This window comes from Pipistrellus hanaki, assembly GCF_964339955.1.
Source record: "Pipistrellus hanaki genome assembly, chromosome: 3".
NCBI lineage: Eukaryota > Metazoa > Chordata > Mammalia > Chiroptera > Vespertilionidae > Pipistrellus > Pipistrellus hanaki.
In genome coordinates, this window is record NC_140505.1 from 78811110 (window position 1) to 78831468 (window position 20359).

Sequence of the window (20359 nt, forward strand, 5' to 3'; positions counted from 1 at the left end):
ACCACCCTCTCCCCCCGTGCATGAAATTTGTGCACTGGGCCTCCAGTCTATATATCTATATCTATATCTATATCTATATCTATATCTATATCTATATCTATATCTATATCTATATAAAACTAACATGCAAATTGTCCCCTCAGGAGTTCAACCAGGAGACTGGAAGTTCTATTGCTTGCTATGATGTGTGCTGACCACCAGGGGCAGCATGGAGTGAAGGAAGACCCTGGCCAGTAGCCAGAAGACCCCCATCAGCCCTGATCACCAGAAACGCCTAGGGAATTTCGTGCACTGGGCCTCTAGTGTTCAAATATTTAACATTAACAAAGATTTATTTATTTTTTGTTAATCCTCACCAGGGATATTTTTCCATTGATTTTTAGGAAGTTTGAAAGAGAAAAGGAAAGACAGAAACATCAATGTGAAAGCAACAGTATGTACCCTTGACTGAAATCACACCCAGAATTTGATTTGCAGGCCAAGGCTCTATCCACTGAACTAGAGCTAACATTAACACATTTTTAAAAGCTAAATGCATTTGTGCAATTGTTATCTTTCTCTATGTAGTTCTACTATACTTAGAAACAAATAGTCAATTAAAGGAATTTCAACTAAATATGTACTCCCTGACATCAAAACAGAGTACAAATTATGAGATATAGTATTATATATATATATATATATATAATATGACACGACTTCTGTCTGTTACCCATTGCTCTGCTCAACTCTCACTATAACAAGCTAGTTCCACTAAAATTATAAGCATTTTCAGAATATTATCCTATACAATAAAAGGCTAATATGCAAATTAACTGAACGGTGGAATGACCAGTCACTATGACACACACTTACCACCAGGGGGCAGATACTCAATGCTGGAGCTGCCCCCTGGTGGTCAGTGCACTCCCACAGGAGGAGTGCCACTCAGCCAGAAGCCAGGCTCACGGCTGGCAAGCATGACGGCGGCAGGGGCACCAGCCTCTCCGGCCTCCAATGCAGCGCTAAGGATGTCCGACTGCCAGTTTAGGCCTGCTCCCTGGGCCTCAGCCGGTAGTCAGAAATCCCCCAAGGGCTCCCAGACTGCAAACAGACACAGGCCGGGGTGAGGGACCCCCTCCCTAAGTGCATAAATTTTGTGCACTGGATCTCTAGTATTAATATAATAGTTATCCAGCATTTCCTGATTCACTGTACCCCAACTGTTCATTTGCCTGTTGGTTTCTTCATTCACGTACTCGATGAACAAAACTAAGCACAGGGATAGAAAAACACAAGCCATGCTCTTTGGAGCTAATTATTAAGTGGAAAAGCAAATATTTTAGGGGTGAGGAGATTAATAACAGTAGGAATTAACATAGAGTATATATAATGCCTGTAAAATAGTTTTTGCTTTTTTGAATTTATTATTTTCATATGTTAAATGTACCTATTATCATAACTGTAACATAAAATTAATTTAATAATGTTCTACAATGTCATGGGTTCATTAGTCTTCAATTTTGAGGCCCCTATTTTGAGGAAAATCAAAATTAAAATCCATAGTTTCAAACCATGCAGTTACAGCCCCCCAGGTCTCCTACAAATTAATGTGAAGCTCTCTTTCCTGCCCTGTTCTCTTCAAACCATGGCCAGCTTCCTCTCATCCCTAGACTAAACACCTGTCCCCATAATTTAAAATTTGAAGTTGCCCTTTCCATAATCTGGGCAACTGTGCTGGTCACTCCATGTGCACCCACCCCAACTCACTGCATCTTTATTTAAGAGGCCTGGTGCATGAAATTTGTGCATGTTTGGGAGTCTCTTCAGCCCAGCCTGCACCCTTTCTTATCTGGGACCCCTTGGGAGATGTCCAACTGCCAGTTTAGGCCTGATCATAGGGATCAGGCCTAAACTGGCAGTTAGACATCTCTCTCACAATCTGGGACTGCTGGCTCCTAATCACTCACCTGTCTGCCTGCCTGCCCCTAACTGTCTCTATACCAGCCTGATCGCCCCTAACTTCCCCCTGCTGCTGGCAAGGTCGTCCTCAACAACTCCCTGCCCCACCGGCCTGGTTGTCTCTTAATGCCCCCTCTGCTGGCCTGCTTGCCCTCAACTATCCCCCTCTGTCTGCCTGGTTGCCCCTAAGTGCTTCCCGCTGCCAACCTGGTTGCCCCACACAGCCTGCTTATTCAGTCATTTGTTCATCCCTCACTAATGCCCCTGCTGAACTGGTCACCCCACATAGCCTGCTTATTCAGTCATTTGGTCATCCCTCACTAACCCCCTCTGCCAGCCTGGTCATAGGCAGCCATATTGTGAGGGTGTGACGGTCAATTTGTATATTACCTCTTTATTATATAGGATGAGCCAACCAGCACTCAACACTACCTGTCAATATCAGACCTAAACCCTCAACTATTTCTGAGTTAACTTATTATTATGATTCAGAAGTTATCTCCTTATCATTTATCCTATCTGTAAATTCAGGGGTTCTTTTTATAGAATTTCTTGGGGTGAAACAGCTTTTTTAAATTTCATTTTTTTATTTATTTATTTATTTATTTATTTATTTATTTATTTACTTATTTTAAGCTTAACTGTGAATTCAGCTCATCATATCATTTAATTCATAATTTTCTATTTCATTCTTGAAGATATCAAGAAAAAATTTGCCCAAGTGCACTGGGAAAACTCAGGTACATTATATTTATTTATGTAGAGGGCTCCCTGGGAATGCACATGGATATTCTTTAAATTGATGCCAACTGAGTCCAAGGTGACTGGCATGGCCATTCCCCAGAAAAGACCTCCCCCCAAATGGTGGGAGACTTATCGGCACCGACTTCTGATAAAGATAAGAAGTGCAGGGAATGAGGGATTGAATAGGACCTTGGCCCACCCAGGCCTTGATATGTTAAATCCAGTCCTAATACTGGGAATGAGGGAATGAATAGGACCTGGGCACACCCAAAACTCCTTTGACCCCAAGCTTTTCAGGGACACCCCCCTTTATTCTTTTGGAAATAAATGTGCTGCATGGCTCAGGTCGTCCTCTGTCTCTCCAGAAGGAGAGGGCAGCGACCCACCCCAGACCCAGCTTTGAATCTATTTCTGTGTCAACTCTCTTTATTTTATATATTTCTCAATCCCCGGCCACCTCTTCCAAGAACCTGTTTCATCTCTCTTCAGGCGCTGGATGTGGAGAAGGGAGATCCCTGCCAACTCAGGCCCCTGCATATTTACATCAATTTGGTTACTGTATTTTATTTTTTATTACAGCTCCATGACTTACTAATTTTATCACTGCAAGTTTGTACCTTTGACCAGTTTTATCCACCCATTTATCCACTAGGGGCAATGACTAGCACCACATGACTTTGACAATCACTAATCTGTTCTCTTTATATAAAACTTATTTTTATTTTTGTGTTATTTTCTAGATTCTACATCAGTGAGATCATATAGTATTTATCTTTCTCTGACTTATTTCGCTTAGCATAATGCCCTAATGGTCCATGCATGTTGTTACAAATGACAAAATTCTTTTTGATGACTGAATAAAATTCCAGTGTGTGTGTGTGTGTGTGTGTGTGTGTGTGTGTGTGTGTATGTGTGATTGTAAATAATAAAAAGTAAATAAGTACTGTAAAGGGGAGATGGCAACGTAACCATGAAATGACATACATCAAGTCAGTTCTCGGGTTACGTTAGACTCAACGTATGTTGTCTTGTGGTTATATCGCCATCTCCCATTTATTTATAAAAAAATAAAGTTCCATCATTTTGACGTATGTACATATGTTCTTTATGTTTTTTATTATTTACCACAAGCAAAGGTCAGGAATTGTTATCTTTTCTTAATTTTTTTTTTATTGTTTCACTTCATTACTGCTGTGTATGTGCTCCATATGAGTGATGCAGGTGGGTTCTGACTTTTGGTGAAAATCGTGTTACGTGCACCATAGGAATGGATCTCTGACATAACCCAAGGGCCTATTGTATATTCAATATATACTCATCCATCAATGGACACAGGTTGTTTTTATATCTTGGCTATTGTAAATAATGCTGCAACAAACATGGAAGTATATATATATATATTTTTTTGAATTAGTATTTTATTTTTCCAGATAAATACTCAGAAGTGGAATTACTGGACCATATGATAATTCTATTTTTAAATTTTAGAGGAGCCCCCATAATGTAAGGGGGGGCTTTAATGAAAGATACAATAGAATATTTTAAAATTAGATAGGCCTTGTACAATGAGCTGTAGGTTATTCATTGCTTTTCTATATTCATTCTAAATCTTTCACTCTTTATATTCATCATGTCAAAAAATAAAATGCTTAAGATGGAGACAAAAGGCATGAAGGAGACCTGAAAATGGTACCTTCTGGGGATAAATTGATAGTAGTAGTTTTTTCATAAAGTATACCTCAGAGTTTTTAGAACATACATTATATTTCAGCAAAGCAGGAAAAAGGGACAAGAAAAGATGCCATGTTAGGCCAACAGACTGACACCAGATAAAAGTCTCCTGGGCACTGAAAACTGTGGTAAGGCCTCATACCATACATCAGCCTGCCTCCAGCATTAGTGGTGACAACGGGCCATGCAGCACACAGATGCCCGTGAACTGACGGTGGCCCTGTTGTACTTTTCCACTTTCAAGAATAAATAAACAGAATAAACAACACAAAATGTAAGTTCTATTTAAAAGCGGGGTTGGGGTGTGGGGGGCGGGGGGGGGGGGAAGTAGCACATGAAAATGAGAGAAATACCATGTGGGCTTGGACAGGAAAGGTTGCTTCCAAAATTAATTTTCTGTAGGAGACAGCATAATTGGGGGAGAGAGGGGGGCGGGATTATACAAAAAGAGAGCTGGCCAAGATAAACAATCAAACACATATACATAAACATACATATTACCCCCTTCCACCCAATGCAGCATGACAATCCAAATCTGTAGAGAGCAGAATTGACCCCACAGAAAATTGATTGTGGACAACTAAAAGGTACAAAATTGGCCAGTCTACATTTATTCATTCAGAAAATATTTACGAAGCCCCTTTAATGTCCCAGGTATTGGATTAGGAAATTCAAAATGAGTATGTCTCACAGGGCTCAAAATGTAGTGGGAAACAGACACATACAGAGTTTAGCCAGAATGCCAGAAAAAGTCAAAGGAACTAAAATGATATTAAGTGTGTGTCTGTATGTAGACATACACTACATATATCTATACTAATAAAAGGGTAATGTGCTAATTAGAGCAGACGTCTTCTGGACGTCCTACCAGACAAAGCCGCAGCAGCTGCGAAGGGACCAGGCTCAGCGGCTGAAAGGACTCAGGCTCAGGCCAGCAGTGGCAGCAGCAGCAGCAGCAGGGTAATGGGGGTAGCACTTTCCCCTGACCAGCCTGGTCACCTCCCACAGAGGAAGGCCAGACTGTGGTTTAGGCCAGTGGCCAAAGCAGCAGTTATGGGCTACCAGGCCGACAGTGGAGAAGTTAGGGGCGATCAGGCTGGCAGGGGGGCAAGGTAGGGGCAATCAGGTCGGCAGGGGGGCAAGTAAGGGGTAATCAGGCAGGCAGAGCAGCTAGGAGCTAGCAGTCCTGTATTGCGAGAGGGTCCAGGCCAGGCCGAGGGAACACTCCCCACCCTGTGCACAAATTTCATGCACCGGGCCTCTAGTATGTATATATGTGTGTGTGTGTGTGTGTGTGTGTGTGTGTGTGTGTGTGTGTGTAGAGAGAGATGTATATATTATATATAGTATATATGTTATAGAGCCATGGAGAAGATAAAGTGCTATTCAATAAAACCAGGTATTACAACAATAAAGAAAAGTCAAGGAAGCTAATAACAAAAACAAAGGCAACTAAAAAATGGAACACAGTAACACTCAAAGAGAGAGAGAAAAAAAATCTAAACCTGGTCATTTAAAAGATTTTTCTCATTAAGATAAATGATGAGACCCCCAAATTAAGTGTCTTATAGCTTTTAAAAGAAACAAACATTTCTTTCAAAGCTCATTTATACAAAATGACCTTAACAAAAAAGGGACAAATATTAAGTCATCTTTAGACTTCCATAAAACTAAATGTCGTAGGACCATAGAGACAATTTACATAGAGTTCTGAGAGGGAAAGTCTATAACCTCATAATTATGTGTTATTTATGTGTTAATAAATTGTGTACAGTTACTAAAACTTTTACAAAAAGATGAGCTGAATCAAGCCCACAAGAGTTCAATAAAATAAATGCTAAAAATAAGAAATAGTTCTGGAGCAGAAGCCTTGATATTATTGGCAGGACATGTGGGAGGGTGAGAATCTACAATTATAATTAATTCCTTATTTATTTATAAATAAATATGATAATAAGAATTCAACTAAATAAGTTAAAAAGGAAACTACCCCAAAAATCTCTAAGAAAATAAGGTAAAAAAAAATATCTATAAGTCCCTCCATGCTGTCTCAAACAGTAAGAGATCCACCCCCCTTTTTTACTGCTGCATAGTATTCCACGATGTAAATGTATCATAGCCTTTTTTAAAAATGCTAAGTGAAATAAGCCAGTCAGAGAAATACAAATATCATATGATCTCACTCATATGAAGAATCTAATGAACAAAATAAAATGATGAACAAAATAGATCCAGAGACAAAGAACCATGGAACAGACTGCGGAATCTCAGAGAAAAGGTGGGGGAGGGTGTGTGGGTGAGAAGAGATCTACCAAAGGACTGTATACATATATGCATAACCCATTACCACAGACAATAGGGTGGTGAAAGCCTGGGGTGGGGGTGGACTAGAAGTGGTCAATGGGGGACTAAGAGGGATATATGTAATAATTTCAACAATAAAGATTTTTTTAAATTACAACAAAAAAAGAAAATCTCTGGCAACTTTTTGGTCCTGTTTCTTCTGGTGATAAGACATGTCTGTTCCATTCCGCACCCCACTCTTCCAAAGGGTGGGAATAGGACCCGGGCGTGGCCAGAGTATTTCTTCCACTTCCCTGGCTATAACAATTGACTCACAAAATCATCACAAGGTCAAGATAATCAAAACACTTCAGCAGGACTTTTCTGCCTATGTATTTTAATTTAATTTTAAATAAAATATTTGGGACAAACAGAAGAAGAGATAGAGAACAATGTAATGTGTTTATATTTACCACCTAGCTTAAAAAAATAAAACAACTGAAGCAACCCCCTTGGTATGTCTCACTGATCCTATTCCCCTCTGGCTTATACTGTGCCTACTTATCATTTATCTTTCCTATATATGTTTTTACATTTTTACTAACATTTATATGTGATATCATTGTGTATGGTTTAGCTTTATATAAGTGGTATCATACCATTAATTGCTTTTCCCCCCTTCAACATTGTTATGAGATTTATTTGTATTGGTACACAAATCTCTAATTTAGTCATCTTACCTACTGCATACCTTCCCATTGTATGACTATATTGTAATTTATTTACTAATTCTCTGAGTTCTAATTATTTTAAATTGTTTACTGTTGCAAACATAATTGTAATACAGATTATTTTGCTGTTTACTTGTACATTTTTAGGGGAATGTCTCTAAGGCAGTAGTTTCACCCCCTTTTTTAGAGTGATTTGCAGTTAGGAGTGCACTTTATGTTGTGACCTAGAACAAGTAATGTATAAATGATTACATAATTATTTCATGAAACAATACTGCCCTGTTTTATCTTACATCAGAAAAAAAAAAAAAAAAGTACTGATTGGCCGGCATGGCTCAGTGGTTGAGCGTCGACCTATCAACCCAGGAGGTCAGGGTTCGATTCCAGTCAGGGCATATGCTGGGTTGCAGGTTCAATCCCAAGTATGGGGCATGCAGGAGGCAGCTGATCAATGATTGTATCTCATCATTGATATTTCTATCTCTCCCTCTCTCTTCTTTCTGAAATCAAGAAAAATACATTTTTAGAAGTACTAATCATTGTCTGTTAAATTGATTTCAGTACCTGGTAATGAGTTATAAGCTCAAGTTAAAAAAAAACACTGCTCTAAAATTGATCCTAGGGGCACAAACAGTATGATCATCTTTACTAGAAATGGCCATGTTACATTCCCAAGTTGTTGGACTAATTATATTCTCACTGGCGTGAGTCCCAGTTGTGCTTCATTCTTCTCAACAATTGGAACTGTCAGAATGTAAAATGTTTGCCAATATAACAGTTATAAAAGGTTACTCCTTTATTATTATAACTAGAGGCCCAGTGCACGAATTCATGCATGGCGGGGGGTGAAGGGGATGTCCCTCTAGGCCTAAGCTGCACCCTCTAATATCTGGGAACCTTCGAGGGATGTCTGACTGCTGGTTTATACCTGATCCCCAGGAAACCAGCAGTCAGACATCCCTCTCACAATCTGGACCACTGGCTCCGAATCACTCACCTGCCTGCCTGCCTGTTCACCTCTAACTGTCCCCCCTGCCAGTCTGATTGCCACTCACTGCCTCTGTGTGCCAGCCTAATCACCCATAACTGCTCTCCCAACAGCCTGTTCACCGGTTACTGCCCCCCTCTGCTAGCCTGGTTGCCCCTAACTTCTCCCCCTGCTGTCCTGGTCACTCCCAAATGCCCCTGGGCCGGCCTAGTTGCCCTTCACTGACCCCCTGACAGCCTAATTATCCCCAACTGTCCCCCCTGCTAGCCTGATCGCCCCCAACTGCCCCTTCCCCTGCTGACCTGGTTGCCCCACACAGCCTGCTTATTCATTGTTTGGTCATCCCTCACAACCCCCCCCCCCTGCTTCCTGGTCATAGGCAGCCATCTTGTGAGGGTGTGAGGGTTAATTTGCATATTAACTCTTTATTATATAGGATTTGTATTTTTCAATGACTAACAAGAATGAACATTTTTTTCATATACTTACTTGGCATTTTAACTTTGTTTTTCTGTAAATTTCCCTTTTATATATTTTGCCCATTTCTTTAGGTAGTTGAAGAAAGTCATACCAACATCAAATTAATATAGTTCCTTGCTTAAAAATATAAATCACAATCAAGAATCACCAGGAATTTGAGGAAAGTCAAGGAAATGCAAGATAAATATAAACAGAGCAAAACCCTGGGGAAAGGGAGAAGAACAAATTAAAACAAGAAAAAATATATTTAATATCCCTTCCCCCAAAATATGTTATTACTTGCATAAAATAAGAACAGGCTGCTATGCAAAAGAAGTAAACAGTGAACAAAAAAACTTGCTTAAAACTAAAAATGCAGTAAAATAGCTGAGTGGCAGAATGGCATAGAACAAAAAGCTAATTGAAGATCAACCCATGGAAATCTCCTAAAAAGAAAGACAAACAAAATAAAAACAAAGAAGAACTCATCCACAGAAAGATAGGAAATAAACAGGGTAGGTCCAGAGAGCCAATACTGATCAAATATGAATTCTTAAAGAAAAACAAAAACAGAGATAATTGATGAAAAGAGAGTAACAAATAAATCAACAAAGAAAAAATATTTCCTTGAGTGAATAAAGGTACATGTCTCCAGATTAATGCAAACTAATAGTTTTACAGGGAAAATGTGAAAAGGCCCACTCTAAGTATATTAAAAAATTTCTGAACTCTAAAGTTAAAGAGAAATCCTACAAACTTTCAAAGATAGAGAAAATCCAGAGTAGCACCTAAGAATTAGACTCTAACAGAAGAGACAAGATTTATAACTTGAAATCAAATGTTAAAAAAACAGTGAAACCTTCTTTACATAACTTTGTGGAACTTGGTTGGAAAGTCTTTAAAGAGGATTCTCCAAAAGGTCAGGGACTTCTAGGGGGACTTCGAAGGTGGCAGACCCTGCCTTGACTTTTCCAAACAAGTCTGAGCTCCCAGGGGTTTTACTGGAATTTCTGTGATTAGTCTTTAGACCTAATCTTGTAGAAGAATGTGCTTTCTCAAGTTTACCCTGCTGATAGTATCAAAACCTGATTATAAGGATGTTTAAGAAAGTCAGAATGTCAAGAAACTTAGCAAGAACTTCAATGAACTTAGTGAAAACTTCAAGGAACAAAAATATCAATGATATAAAAAAGGATCAATCAGAAATATAGGATACACTAAATGAAATGAAGAATAATTTACAGGGAATCAAAAGTAGAGTAGAGGATGCCAAGAATCAAATAAAGAATTTGGGCCCTGGTCAGTGTGCCACAGTTAATTGAGCATCATCCTGTGCACCAAAAGGTCACCAGTTCGATTCCTGGTCAGGGCACATACCCAAGTTGCAGATTCCATCCCTAATTGATGTTTCTCTCTCTCTCCTTTATCTCTCTCTCTTTCTCAATCAATAAAGACATATTTTAAACAAAGAATATGGAATATAAGGAAGCAAAAAACATCCAATCAGAAGAGCAAAAAGAAAAAGGAACCAAAAATATGAATAGTGTCTCTGGTAAAACTTCAAGAGTACCAACATTCATATCACAAGGGTTCTAGAAGGAAAAGAGAGAGAGAGAGTAAGAAATTTAAAACCTATTTGAAGAAATAATGACAGAACACTTCCCCTACTCGGTGAAAGAAATAGACTTACAAGTTCAAGAAGCACAGAGAGTCCTAAACAAGATGAACCCAAAGAAACCCACACCAAGACACATCATAATTAAAATTCCAAAGGTTAAAGACAAAGAGAGAATCTTAAAAGCAGCAAGAGAAAAGTAGTTAGCTACCTACAAGGGAGTTCCCATATGACTGTCAGTTGATTTCTCAACAGAAACTTTGAAGGCCAGAAAGGAGTGATATATTCAAAGTGATGAAAAGGAAGGACCTACAACCAAGATTGCTCTACCCAGCAAAGCTATTATTTAGAATTAAAGGTCAGATCAAAAGCTTCACAGACAAGAAAAAAACTAAAGGAGTTCATCACTACCAAATCAGTACTACATGAAATGCTATAGGGAGGAGGAAGAGGAGGAGGAGAAAATATAAAAAATATGAACAATAAAATGGCAATAAATACATATCTATCAACAAATGAACAAAATAAACTAATGAATAAAATAGACTCAGAGGCATAGAAACATGGAACAGACTGACGAATTTCAGGAGGCAGAGGGGGTAGAAGAGATTAACTAAAGAACTTATATCTATACCAGAGGCCCGAGGCAAGAATGGGCCTTCCTTTCCCTGGCTGCCGCACTGCCTTCACTCTGGTCCAGAGCTGCCTTTCCACTTCCCCATGCTGCCAGAGGCCTGGAGGGGCTGGGATGGTGCAGAATGCCTGCATCGTTGCCATGGTGACGATGCAAGCATCCTGCCCCCCGGCTGCTCAGTGCCGGTGTATGCAAATTAATCCTCCATCTTTGTTGGGTTAATGTGCATACTCACTCCTGATTGGCTGGTGGGTGTTGTGAAGGTACGGTCAATTTGCATCTTTCTCTTATTATTACTGTAGATATGCATTACCCATAGACACAGATAATAAGGTGGTGAAGATCTGGGGTGAAATGGGATCTTAGTGGAGGAAGGCGAGGGGAAAAAAGGGGGAAGAAGCATATGTAATACTTTCAACAAGAAAGATATAAAAATTAATTAAAAAATAATTGTTAATGGAGGGTTTATTACTGAAAAGAGACACAAAGAGCATTACTATCACACTATCATTATATATGCTCCATTCAATGCATTAAAATATAACACAAAATTTTGTACAAAATCTGAGAAGGATGTGTCAGAATTGTAATTCATAGACAATATGATTATAGACATCAAAAACCTAACATGAAAACACTTTGGACTTAATAATTGTTGAGTAGCCAACTACACGATGAATAATTCATAAACTATGATTTGTCATACATAAGCAATACAGATAGATAGATAGATAGATAGATAGATAGATAGATAGAAAGAAAGATCAATGATGAGAGAGAATCATTGATTGGCTGTCTCCTACATGCCCTCCTATTGGTGATCTAGCCTACAACTAGGGCATGTGCCCTGACTGGTTCATATGTAGGTGCTCAACCCCTGAGCCACACAGGCCAGGCGAGGCCAATTTCTTGTTGTAAAATTATGTCTATTTTTAGAATAAAATAATCCCAAAGTAAAAGACTGACAAATCAGAATCCATATAAATATGCTACAAATCTAAAAAAAAGTTTTGAATTTTTATGGATGAAATAAAATTATAGGCAAACAAATAAGAGACATTCTTTGATATGAATATGAGGGTATATATATATATATATATATATATGGCTAATATGCAAAGTGTCCCCTCTGGAGTTTGACCGGGAGTTCCATCACTTGCTATGTGTGTTGACCACCAGGGGGTGGCACAGATCAAAGGAAGGCCCCGGCCAGCAGCCAGCAGCCAAGGAAGGAAGGCCCTGGCTGGCAGCCAGAAGGCCCCAATCAGCCCTGATCACCTGCCAGGCCTAGGGACCCTACCTGTGCACGGATTTAATGAACTGGGCCTCTAGTATCACTATAAGAGGAGATTTCTTCATACGAGTTAATAAAATTATTAGGGAAATAATATTTAGACAATGGGAAAACAATGAAAAGGGACATACAGTTAAACACAGTAAATGTGTTTATTTCCTAAAATGAAAAAAATGCAAAATTTGCCTATCATATCAAGTTTTTTTGTTTTATGAAAATTCAATTCTTTTTGTTTTATCAAAACTCCTGATGGTGAGATGCAACATGCCCAGTTTTCTTACTGGTAGGAAAATAAATTAATAATATAATAAAATGGATCTAGAAACTTTAAATGTCACAACCTCTGACTTAGTAACAATTCTGCTTCTTACAATTAATGGGACCTAACAGTAACTGGCAGTTGTTTTTCTTTCTCAGGGGTATATAAAGTATATGCCTTATATCCAATGGCTTTTTAGTTTGATGAAATAGAGTGTATGACTATGAAAACATTTACAAAACATATAAAAATGAATATGTTAAAAACAGCATCCCACATTATAGAGTACTAGTAGCCCTGCACATGAATCCGTGTGCCAGGAGGTCGCTGCTGCTCTCTTGTATCTCCCTGCCTGCTGCCCCATCCTCCTGTAGCTCCTCTCACTCCCCTTCATAGCTTATTGCCCTGCCCTGTCCTGTAGCTCTCTGCCCCTCCCCTGTAACTCTCCACTCGCTGCTCCGCCCTCCTGTAGCTCCCTGACCTCTTCCCCCAAACGCCCCACCTCACAGCTTGCTGCCCTGCCTGCTCCTGTAGCTCTCCTCAGCAGCTAGTACCTCGCTGGCGTACCCTCCTGCTGATCTGTGATCTGGTCATGAGGAGCTTGGTTGTTATGCCTCAGGGCGTAACGGCTAATTAGCATATTCTTCTCTGTATAGAATAACTACAACTATGTAAAAGCAAAAAACAAAACAAAACAAAACAAAAAAACCCCAAACCCACAAATAGACAAAACCTATGCAAATAAAAAATAATTTTAAAAAACAGTGATTGCTTTTGGGTTATAGGCTGTGGATAATTGTCTTCTTTCCTTCCAATTTTCTGGGGGTTTTTCCCCCCAAACTTTACCAGGTCATGCAAATGGTTTTATAATGAAAATACCTTATAAATGATATTTTCAATGACTAAACAACCTTTCTTTAAAAATTCTAACTGTGGAGAATCTGATCAGTATGTCTTTTCAAAGCATTAGTCAAACAAATATGATTTCTATTACTTTGGCTATGAAATTTCATCGAGTAGGAGTTGGCTCAAATTCTGGAGAAAAAGTCAAAAAAGATCATTCCGGGCCCTGGCTGATAGCTCAGTTGGTTAGAGTATCGTCCCAATATGCTAAGGTTGTGGGTTCAATCCCCTATAAGAATCAACCAATGGATGCAAGTGGAATGACAAATCAATGTTTCTCTCTCTTTCTTTCTTGTTCAAATCAATAAATAAAAATAAAATTTTTAAAGACCATTCTGCTCTGATCCCAGGTAACTAAGTCCCTAGATTTTGTAGTAGATTTTGGCAGTATTCCCTTTCCTAATACAGAGTAAATATTTCACTTTTTAAAACTTTGAATGAGCTCTTGCCCGTTTGTCTCGGTGGATAGAGCGTTAGCCTGCAGGCTGAAGGGTCCCAGGTTTGATTCCAGTCAAGGGCACATGCCTGAGTTGCAGGCTTGATCCCTGGTGGGGGGGCATGCAGGAGGGAGCAATCAATGATTCTCTCTCATAATTGATGTTTCTATCTCTCTCCTCTTCCTTCCTCTCTGAAATCAATAAAGATATATTTTAAAAACTTGGAATGACATCAAAGATGGTTCAAAATCAATCACTGAAGTGTCATCTAAATACATTCAGTAGGATAAGTGTAGAGAAGTGTTTGAAGGGGAAGAAGGAAAGGGAAGCTAGAAGAGCCATTTGGGGCATTAAATGCCCTCATTGTTATCCCTTAAAATGTCTTAAAGGGGGGTAAATATCTATCTGCAGGAGGCAATGAGCATTTCTAGGTCTTTGTGTCTAATCTCCAACTATGCTGTTCAATACAGTTCTAATTTCAAAGGTTTCCATGAAAGTTTAAGGGAGTGGGAAATTTACCTATGAAGCCAATAAAAATTTCAAGATTTCCACAGGCAGAACCATAAAAAGTATAACCAATCTGCTAACTCACTGTAAGAAAGCCAATTCAAAAATGAGTCTTCTTTCTCTTCACTAAAGTTTATTTTACAGGCAATATTAAGAAAGAAAAGAATATTTCCAAAATTCTTTCTTGAAGCTTGCTAATTTAAAATATAGGCACAGGTACCTTTTCTTAAACTGAAAAAATTATCCTATATAATAAAAGGGTAATATGCAAATAGACCAAATGACAGAATGATCAGACCGCCTATGGCCCGGCCCCCACCCCACCAGCGGCACCCCGGACCCCAATCAGGGGTGGGGCCGGCTGGCAAACTGCCCAAGGCCCCTCACCCCAGCCAGTCCCACCCCTGATTGGCCCTGGACCACACCAATGCACAAATTCATGCACCAGGCCTCTAGTAATAATAATAGAAATTTTAAAAGGAAGAAATAAACCTGTCATCACAAATTCAGAAAAGTTCAGGAATTACCATTCTTTTATCTATATTCCAAAGAGGACTCACAGATAGAGTGTAATTGAAAGTGCATTTATGGCAAACAATCGGGCCTATAAGATACTTTTTTTTTTTTAATGGAATGAACCTTACGTAAGTGTATATATTTGTCAATATTGATTGAACTGTCCTCTTAAATGGGTAAATTAAATGTAAATTTTAAAATTAAAAATTAGACCTAAAAGTTATACTGTATTTAAGTAGCCTCTCCCCACCACCCCAAAATCATAATTTAGAATTGCCTTCACAGAGATAATAAATTACAAAGCATATCATTATAGTTATGTATCTTACAACACCAAATCCGTTATAAAGCATATTATATATTCAAAGTTTCTTCCACTCAATGTCTTCTATTCTTCAATAATTCCACTTTAAAATATACATCCTACTTGTAATTAGAAGGCATCACAATTGAATTTTGTACTTTAATACCTATATAAATAAGTGAAAATCAATAGAAAATAAAGTATAAATGAGAACTTTCATTGATCCCATTGTGAAAATGACTAAGGATTATTTTGTTTTTAAAAGTTTTATTAACAGATTTGAGGGAGAGATATTTTCTAAATGTGGACGATTTACAAAGAAATTAAAAACTTGTAAGAAGTTTTTTAAACACCCTCATTCATCTGGAAGCCTTGATTAGACTTACATCAGAATAAAAATCTTTTTATAAGAGAAACCTACATCCTTGAGAACTGCTCCTTAATTATAATGTATTGTAATCACTAAAATAATTTTAAAATAGAATTAGTATATACAATTACTAATTTGTTTATTGTTATAAATAATATCTACTTGATCATTTTTCCAGGAAAAACAACCAGTAATTTCATTCATTAGGTTTGAAGTAACATTTCTATTGACAGCTCCAGTCATTTGTTGGAGCTAAAATTTTCTACACCTATTAGATATTAATGATAGTCAATAAATAATAATTTTACATTCAAATTTTACAATCTCAATTTATAGGTGAGATCTGACGCTAGATTAGTATTCTCAAAAACTATAATAGTAACGGTAGCCCAGTTGGCATAGCTCAGCGGTTGAATGTCGACCTAGGAACCAGGAGGTTATAGATTGATTCCTAGTCAAGGGCACATGCCCAGGTTGCAGGTTCAATCCCCAGGGTGGGGTGTGCAGGAAGCAACCACTCAATGATTCTCTCTCATCAATGATGTTTCTCTCTCTCGCTCTCTCCCTCTCCCTTCCTTTCTGAAATCAATAAAATATTAAAATTTTTTTAAAAAACAAACAAAAACTATTAAGTGTAATCAAACATCAGATCTCTGAAATTCACAGTGGTTATTCTTCACAACAGAATTATCCAAGGAAACTCAAAATTCACTTTTATTTTTAGTCTTTACTCTGAGTACTAGTACATATATATCAATCACCAAATTTTTACTAGATACTGTTATTGGTTTTAAGACAAAGTTTTTGATTATAGTGTGAAATGTAACTATTTCATAGCTTCAGTAAGCCCTGTGCCTATCTATGAACTGTCAGTCTATAAAAACATTAACATGGGAAAATAGAGATGAAAGTAATTTAGCTGAAGATAGCATCCTATAGATTTCCAGGTGTGTAGTTTTCCTGGCTGGGTAGGTTAATATAGCCTTTCATATTTCCAAAGCTGAAAAAGTCTAGATGAGTTTCTGCTAGAAATTTAAGACATATAAGTCACAAAACTGAAAATATCATTCAAGCAGTAAAGTAAGCAGTATCAATATCAAGTAAGCAGTAAAGATTTCAGCTTAAACCAAATTATTTTCACTACTGATAGAAAGCCATATCTCAGAAATGAAAAACTGTCTAAACTGTTTCACCTTATTTTATTCAATAAATCAATAAATATTTATTAAGGACCTATTATATGCCATTTAGGAATGCTCAAAAGCATTATTTTTTAAATAATTTGCCACATAAAAGAATGGTAATTACTGAGCTTTTCTTAAAGTTTTTCAGGTAGTGGTAGGTTTATTATAATTTATAAAAATTAATAAAAAAAAGTGTTTTTAATCAAATGGAAAAGCCTTTCTGTACAATATAAGGATCAAACAATAAAAGTGTATTTTGCATTCATTGCACTATTTATTTTGTTATTGATTTTTATATCTACTCATTGCATTACTAATTTAAAAATTTTATGTCTTGGCACTTTAGAGGAACTTTTAGGGCCAGAATAACTAACCTTAATTTGCAACCTAATTGGAATTTTCAAAATAAGCCAGATTTCTTCTTATGGGTCCTAGTACACACAGGCAAATACATAATTCTTTTGAGTTAACACCTTACTTTAGAATGTCTTATGTACTCAAGATACCTAGCTGGTAAATTGCTTTTCCTCATCAGCATCCCTACTAATGTGGATTACCACCAAGTTATCTTATGTTCTTTTCTTTTTCTCTTAATAGTTAGGTCTATTCTGTATTAAATTTCTTTGTTAGAGTCTCACAATTCAATCAGTTCTTGTCAGGTTATCTCTATCATAATAAGGGCATACCGTTTGAATGAAAACAGTATGCCCTTAACCCCCTTTCCTTTTTAGAATACTTTGGAAAAAAATTACTCAGTTCCATTTTTGTGTGTGTGAACTAAATAAAGAGCTTAGTCTTCATCTTGTATCTATTTATTAGTTACTTACTTATGTATCAAAACATTGGGCTAGACCTCCGAAATGAATAATAAGCATAAGAGCAATGGCTAGAAATATTTCTGTAGCAAGGAAAAGAATAATCACTAATTTTAACATGAGCTTAGATCTCATAAACAGTGCAATCAATCTTGAAAGCTCTTAAAGCTAGAAATCCAATTTATAAGCATTCTTCCAAATATCCATCCTCCCCTTAGTAAATTTGCTTTTCTTCAAGAATTAATAGTTAGGATAAAGATAATGTCTCATTCAACATAATTGTTTTTATATTTAGTTTCATCACTAAAACTGATCTTCTAGTATTTTTCAGGATGGCAATGGTTTTGCTACCATGTGACTAAAATATATTCTTAGGCTACAATAAAAGCCAACAATAATTTGTTAAATTGTTTCTCAGGGAAGATGGGTCTCAAATTCCCAACAACTGACTCACAAATAAACTTCTCAAATACAAAATATTTGTAAACTGGGGATGACTTATTTTTTATTTCTATATAAGCTTAAGAAAAGGTGCCACCACTAACATAATAACAATGAATTGCTAGTTTAAAATAAAATAATTTTGAAGATTGTGAAGATGTGTGCCAGTCTTCCATCAGTCCAAGAAGGACTGAGTGTGGGAAATTCTATGAAGAAGTAAAAGTTGTTTTGTGATATTATCTCTATTATATTTACTTTTGACTTTAATTTAAGATACTAGTCCAGAAAAGGTTTCCACAGACCAGCTGGGTTTCTTACACATAGATCAACAAGCTAAAGAAAAAGAAATTCCACAAAACAAAACCTGTTCTACTGGCTTCCATATACATAGAGGAAATATTAGAGAAAGGATATTATGTCTAGAGTACAAATCCTTTTAATACGTGTACTGACACTCTGCTGAAGTTTTCATTTAAGCTAAGTTGTTCTGTTTATAGAACTCACTTGATTCAGTAAGGACATTTTTTTGAGGCTGGCAAAGTGCAGATTAGAAACTTTGCTTAAAATGGTGCATCTTTACACAATGACTCAGTTTAGCAGCTAACAATATATACTTCCTTCCTCCAGCAGAAGAATGATTACATGCCTTCCCTTGATGCCCTTAAAATGAAATATGTAAAATTAGCATACACTCTGCTGTGCTAAGTTTATATCAGAGTGAATACATATTTTAAGAGTTTCTTTTCCTTTTTCTGCTCTATTGCTTATTTACATATATGTGCATCTGGTTATTCTAGTTCTTCAGTGGGCCATTATGTGAGAACTCGGTATCAGGTATAAGAATAATACAACTGCATTATTCCTTAATTTAAAATCCATGTGCATCCATTTTGTATCAAATGGTAAATTTAACATGTAAATTGTCTAATTTTATTTTTATTACAGAACTTTCAAGAAGTCATGTGCCACTTGAATCATGAGAATTCTGTAATTTAATATATGAAAATACCAAATATCACAATGATAATTTTAAATTTACTGACACTAGGCAGAAAAGTATAACTTTTGAATTTTCATGAAGTTGAAAGAGTAAGGTGAAAAATGATATACTGCCATTATTTTATTTTTGGAAACTTTGTAAATAAAAACCTGTTTCCAAAATAAGATATTTAACAGACAGAGAATAGTTGGTAGTGGTTCAAGTGTCTTAGGCAACAGAGGAGAATTGTTTTGTAGTCTTTGTTTTCTTAAACCTCTCCTAGTAACAGCAGTTTATCATTACAAAGAAACAAGGTAACAACATGATTTAAAATGAATATATAAGCTATAACTGTAAAACTTTAACTGAAACTGAAGTTTACCATATCAATTGCATTTCTATGAACTGGAATAGATAACCTGGTTGATACTCACCAAATGTTATAGAAATTCCCGGCTTGTCTAAGCAACAAAAAGTAGACACATAGTGAGGTGCTGAAGACAGCTCTCTCTTGGGCTGAAAGGTCTTTAGAAGAAGTAGCCTTTATCTTCCATTCAACGGAGGGTGATTCCTATTACCAAAGCGTGGCAGAGAAAAGAGTTTCCACAATCCAGTCTTGACTTTCTGCCTCTGTCTTTGAAGAGTAACAGTTACCACCGGAAAACATTAGCAGAAAACGATCACTTGAACACTCACACAAGGCAGCTGTAAATTTCCACTCTCTTTGCTTGCTCTCAGATTCCAAGCATTGCTTTTAATCTGTCACAGGCAGTTCTGTTTCTGGTCAAACCAGCTTGCTTATGTGTTCTCTTCTCCCTCTCTAACACCCTTTTTAGAAACATAACCACACAGTCATACCTCCCCACTTTTCTTCCTCTGAACAAATCTTGCAACGTCACAAGAATGTGTATAAGACAATTAAGCTGGGGTGACCTTAATTCTTTGCCAAAAAAAGAGTCTAAAGATAAACAAAACCTTTTTCTCATTACATTTTCCCCCTTTAAGTCCTATATTTATTCATGCATGAGGTTTTGTCAACGGATTAAACTGGTCTGACCATCTTGTTTAAAAATGTAAATAAAGATTTCTAATAAATGTTGAAAGTGATAATAACAGATTCATCTGCCAATATGCTAGTTCCTTAGGGAACAAGTTATTCCCAATCATAATAAGAAAGTATAGCAAGTAGGTATTCAAATATTTTATCTTAAAATTAAAATGCTT

The 20359-nt window shown here is 37.1% G+C and overlaps 1 protein-coding gene across 15 annotated transcripts in view; it reads right to left on the bottom strand.

Annotated features, from left to right (window-relative positions):
• The window catches only part of CAB39L (calcium binding protein 39 like), a 129631-nt gene that overhangs the window by 68564 nt on the left and 40708 nt on the right, over positions 1-20359 (bottom strand). For 6 of the 15 annotated variants that reach the window (XM_084879457.1, XM_084879455.1, XM_084879465.1 and 3 more), the window contains one exon: positions 19570-19765. The exons of 4 other annotated variants lie outside the window; for them this stretch is intronic. The gene's annotated coding sequence lies outside the window, so the exon portion shown is untranslated. Of the gene's footprint in view, positions 1-8907; positions 9003-19569; positions 19770-20359 lie in introns of those variants that run through there. 5 more of the 15 variants (XM_084879459.1, XM_084879456.1, XM_084879466.1 and 2 more) reach the window with 2 other exon arrangements.